Genomic DNA, 5,181 nt, shown 5'->3' with positions numbered 1-5,181 from the left:
TCTTTCCTTCTCGCCCGACCCCCCAGCAGCCCTGGCCTCAGGTCTGCTCTGCAACCTCCCAACCATGCTCCCGCCTCAGGGCCCTGGCCTTCCCAGTCCTCCTCCGGAAACTCCCTCCCGCACGGCTTCCCAGGCTCAGCTCGCAGCTTTGGTGTCACCCCCCACCTCCCCCCAGGACAGCCTCCCCGGCCACTCCCCGGCCACCCCACCATGTCCCCTCAGCACTCAGATTCTCTTTTCTTCTTCGCACACTTCTCGTTTCCCCACTTATCCTGTTTCCTTACTTGTCTTCTTAGTATTTTGTTTCTCGGCACCAGAATGCCGGCTCCACAGGGCAGGGGCCTTGTCCGTCTTGTTTACTGCTGTGTCCCGGCCCTAGCACCGTTCCTGGCACACAGTAGGCCCTCAACGAATGTTTGTGGACTCAAGGAGCTCAGAGCTTGGGAGCTGTGCGTGGTTTTCAGGAATGATTCCAGAGAAATGAGTGGGCGTTTTTAAGCCCAGGAACGTGGAGCCTTGAACAGACACTAGAGAAGGGGGCTCGGAGGGGTGGGCCGGGTGGCTGGTGGACCGCGAGGCCTTGGCGGGGGCGCAGGGAGTGTGGGGTGTGAAGACCCGCTGCTCTGGGGGAAGGCCGTGGGAGGTGGAAGGTTCTGGGTCTCAGTGATGTGAAGGGAAGAATCCAGGACAAGGGGTGGCAGAGGCGGGGGCGGCCTCAGACCCTGCTCCCAGGTCAGGAGGCCGAGCTGGCCGCTGTCTTAGCTGAGAGAAAGGGGGGAGAGAGTGCAGGAGGGAAAGAAAGGCTGAAAAGAGCCTGTTGCCCAGCAGACCCGGTGACACTCCGTCCCCAGAGCCACCTGCACCCGCCTTCCCCTGTGCAGCCCCCACGCAGAGGCAGAGGGGCCTGTCTGCCTGGTCCCCCAGGTGCTGGCAGGGGTTTAGCTGTGACTGTGTTGTTCTAAGGTCAGAGACTTAATGAGCAAAGGCTGGGAAGGGGACAGAGCAGGAACACGCAGGGGAGACGCAGCCGGCGTGGGTGCTCCCAGAGCTTTGCCAGGGGAGGGAGGCTGGGGGGTCAGGCGTGGGATCCAGGAGGCGTGGGATGCCAGGGTGAGAGGGGCTCACTCGCCCCTGGCACACAGCCGTCCTTCAGTCTGGGCTCCCCCCTGCCCTGGTCAGCAGGGCATTAAATTTTAAAGGCCCAGCAGCATGGTCCCCGCATGCCAGGTTCTTCCCAGGTAGAATCACTTAATAGACTGGATGGCAACTCTGCCTGGGCCGGTGGGGGCTGCAGACACCACCCCCCCGCCCCCCGCACCCAGCCTGCTGGTCTCTCCTGCCCATCTGGGCTGACAGGGACGTTCCACTGGGCAGGGAGGAGGACAGAAAGGCCTCGGTGACTTGGCAGGCACCTCAGGGTGTCAGAAGCGCCATTCTGCCCCCTATTAGCCGCGTGGTGCAGGACTCGTTACTTAACCTCTGTCCTCAGTCCGCTCAGCCATGTAATGGGGTCGTGGAGGCTCACGGTGCTGTGCTGCCATGGGGAGCACTTGGCAGGATAACCAGCTCATGGCAGGACCTCAACACGCAGAGCGCCCTCTGCTCGCTCCCTCCCAGGTCACCCGCTCTGTGCTGCCGCCCAGGCTGGGGGAAGGGAGGCAGATGGTGACAGGCAGCTCCTGACTCCGTGGCCATGGTTCGCGGTCTGGGGGCTCACAGGAGCCTGGGCTGTAGCACCAGGGAAACGGGCCACCAAGCCTGCTTCCTGCGGGACCCTCACCCCCTGAGTGTCCTTCCCAGAGGCATTTAGCTCCTGAGCCAGGTTCCTCACCTGGACAATGAGCAGGGCATCAACTTCCAGGGGTCGGTGAGACCTGTGAGCTTCAATACTGAGCCCCTGGCACAGCAGTGCGTGCCCCGGTGACTGTGTGTCTCGCCCAGTGTGCCAGGCGGCCCACCGGAGGCACCCCCAGAGGACAGGAGCAGGGCCCACAGAGGGGGAGGCACACTGGTGAGGAGCTCAATTCTGGGGCCAGGGCCGGAGGTCTCTCTCCCTGCTCCCTCCCCACATTGCACAGGCAGCTCTCCCCTGGGGTGGGGCTTGCAATGAGAGGGTGAGAGGGGTCTGTGGGGAGGGAGTCCTCACCTGGATCTGCTATTCACCTCATGAGTGTGGACTGAGCACCTACTGTGTGCAGGCACTGCCCTGGGTGCTGACACAGCAGTGACCACAGCTAAGACCCTGTCCTGCTTGAGTAGATGCTCAACGGAGGCCTAGTACACATGAAGGCGATGGTGCACAGGAAGGCGATGGGGCACAGAGAGGGGATGGTGCACAGAGAGAGGATGGTGCACAGGGAGGGGATAGGGCACAGGGAGGGGAGGGCACAGGGAGGGGAGGGCACAGGGAGGGGAGGGCACAGGGAGGGGAGGGCACAGGGAGGGGAGGGCACAGGGAGGGGAGGGCACAGGGAGGGGAGGGCACAGGGAGGGGAGGGCACAGGGAGGGGAGGGCACAGGGAGGGGAGGGCACAGGGAGGGGAGGGCACAGGGAGGGGAGGGCACAGGGAGGGGAGGGCACAGGGAGGGGAGGGCACAGGGAGGGGAGGGCACAGGGAGGGGAGGGCACAGGGAGGGGAGGGCACAGGGAGGGGAGGGCACAGGGAGGGGAGGGCACAGGGAGGGGAGGGCACAGGGAGGGGAGGGCACAGGGAGGGGAGGGCACAGGGAGGGGAGGGCACAGGGAGGGGAGGGCACAGGGAGGGGAGGGCACAGGGAGGGGAGGGCACAGGGAGGGGAGGGCACAGGGAGGGGAGGGCACAGGGAGGGGAGGGCACAGGGAGGGGAGGGCACAGGGAGGGGAGGGCACAGGGAGGGGAGGGCACAGGGAGGGGAGGGCACAGGGAGGGGAGGGCACAGGGAGGGGAGGGCACAGGGAGGGGAGGGCACAGGGAGGGGAGGGCACAGGGAGGGGAGGGCACAGGGAGGGGAGGGCACAGGGAGGGGAGGGCACAGGGAGGGGAGGGCACAGGGAGGGGAGGGCACAGGGAGGGGAGGGCACAGGGAGGGGAGGGCACAGGGAGGGGAGGGCACAGGGAGGGGAGGGCACAGGGAGGGGAGGGCACAGGGAGGGGAGGGCACAGGGAGGGGAGGGCACAGGGAGGGGAGGGCACAGGGAGGGGAGGGCACAGGGAGGGGAGGGCACAGGGAGGGGAGGGCACAGGGAGGGGAGGGCACAGGGAGGGGAGGGCACAGGGAGGGGAGGGCACAGGGAGGGGAGGGCACAGGGAGGGGAGGGCACAGGGAGGGGAGGGCACAGGGAGGGGAGGGCACAGGGAGGGGAGGGCACAGGGAGGGGAGGGCACAGGGAGGGGAGGGCACAGGGAGGGGAGGGCACAGGGAGGGGAGGGCACAGGGAGGGGAGGGCACAGGGAGGGGAGGGCACAGGGAGGGGAGGGCACAGGGAGGGGAGGGCACAGGGAGGGGAGGGCACAGGGAGGGGAGGGCACAGGGAGGGGAGGGCACAGGGAGGGGAGGGCACAGGGAGGGGAGGGCACAGGGAGGGGAGGGCACAGGGAGGGGAGGGCACAGGGAGGGGAGGGCACAGGGAGGGGAGGGCACAGGGAGGGGAGGGCACAGGGAGGGGAGGGCACAGGGAGGGGAGGGCACAGGGAGGGGAGGGCACAGGGAGGGGAGGGCACAGGGAGGGGAGGGCACAGGGAGGGGAGGGCACAGGGAGGGGAGGGCACAGGGAGGGGAGGGCACAGGGAGGGGAGGGCACAGGGAGGGGAGGGCACAGGGAGGGGAGGGCACAGGGAGGGGACGGTGCGCAGGGAGGGGATGGCGCACAGGGAGGGGATGGTGCACAGGGAGGGGCAGCACAGGAGTGTGCAGTGGGGCAGGAGGGAATAGACAGCGAGCACAGCCCTGAAGCAGGCAGGGAACCCCGTGGGCATCTGTGGGAAGGGCAGCAGAAGAGGGAGCAGCAGGCAGCTCCATGGTGGAAGTGAGGCTGAGGGTGAGGCAGAGCTTGAGGCTGAGCGAGTGGCAGTACAGTGTTGGGGGGCAGCAGGATTGTGAGGGCGCAGGCCTGTGTCCACTGAAGGAAACAAGTGGGGAGGGTTCGGATCAGGAGAGCGACAGCGTCTGACACTTACCAGGGTGTCTGAGGGACTGCACAGAAGAGCCAGTGAGGCAGCTATGAGACTATCAATATGGAAACTATCGGGGGAGGTGATGGGGCCGGACCAGGTAGGGCAGCCGAGGGGAGAGGGGCGGGGATTCTGGATTTCTGAGGGTAGAACCATCAGAAGCACAGATCCAGGCTTGAGTCTGGAAGGTCTGTACCCCTCAGGCTGTTGGTCACTCACCAGCAACCCCACCGCCATCGGCCCTGAAATCAGCCAATTGCCGGTGGCCCGGGTCTGCCGTTTCTGGTTCCGTGTACTCTGTGCACCGGAGTTAGGTGGCGGGAAACCTGCCTGTTTTCCTTCGTCCTCACAAAGGCTAACGAGAAGGTTTCCACATTGCTTCTAAAGAGAGAGGTCGGCCTTGCAGACGGGCGCCTGCCCCAGACTGTCCCCAGCAGACAGGGGTGCGAGATGCACAAAGCCTCTGAACCAGGGTCCCAGGACCGCCCGCCGAGGCCTGTGGGTCCCGCTGAAATGCAGGTTCCCGGCGGCGCCACCTCTGAGTTAGCGGCTCTGGGGAGGGGCCTGTGCCTGCAGGGGTCCGCCCGGCCCTGCCTGTGTTTTGAGGCTTACACCCTTGAAGACCCGGGGAGGGGTGCGCTCTGAGTTTACCTGACAATCCATGTTTTAAGCTCCTGGTCCTTGGGGATCGTGACCAGTGTAGGGGTGGTGTGGCAGGGGTGGGGGGACAGGTAGGCTGTGGACAGTTGCCCACCAGCTGTGAGGGCGGTGGAGGGAGGTCGGCAATGCTGCTGTGGAGAAGTAGAAGGAAAGGGGACTGGCCTGGGCAAAGGCCCTGGGGCAGGAGTGAGCCTGCGCCTCAATGGGCCGAGGAAGGTTGGGCCTGGCATGCAGAGATGGTTGCCGCAGCTATGCGAAGCGAGTTAAGCCTTCCCGAGGCCGGGATGCCACGTATTTAATTACAGTCCCAGTGGCAGTCAGCGGTCTGCCTCTCTCCGCTGGAGAACCAACTTTCCAAACAATTAAGTCA

The sequence above is a fragment of the Myotis davidii genome, unplaced genomic scaffold, assembly GCF_000327345.1.
Source record: "Myotis davidii unplaced genomic scaffold, ASM32734v1 scaffold1073, whole genome shotgun sequence".
Lineage (NCBI taxonomy): Eukaryota > Metazoa > Chordata > Mammalia > Chiroptera > Vespertilionidae > Myotis > Myotis davidii.
Note: the sequence above shows the minus strand (reverse complement) of the source record.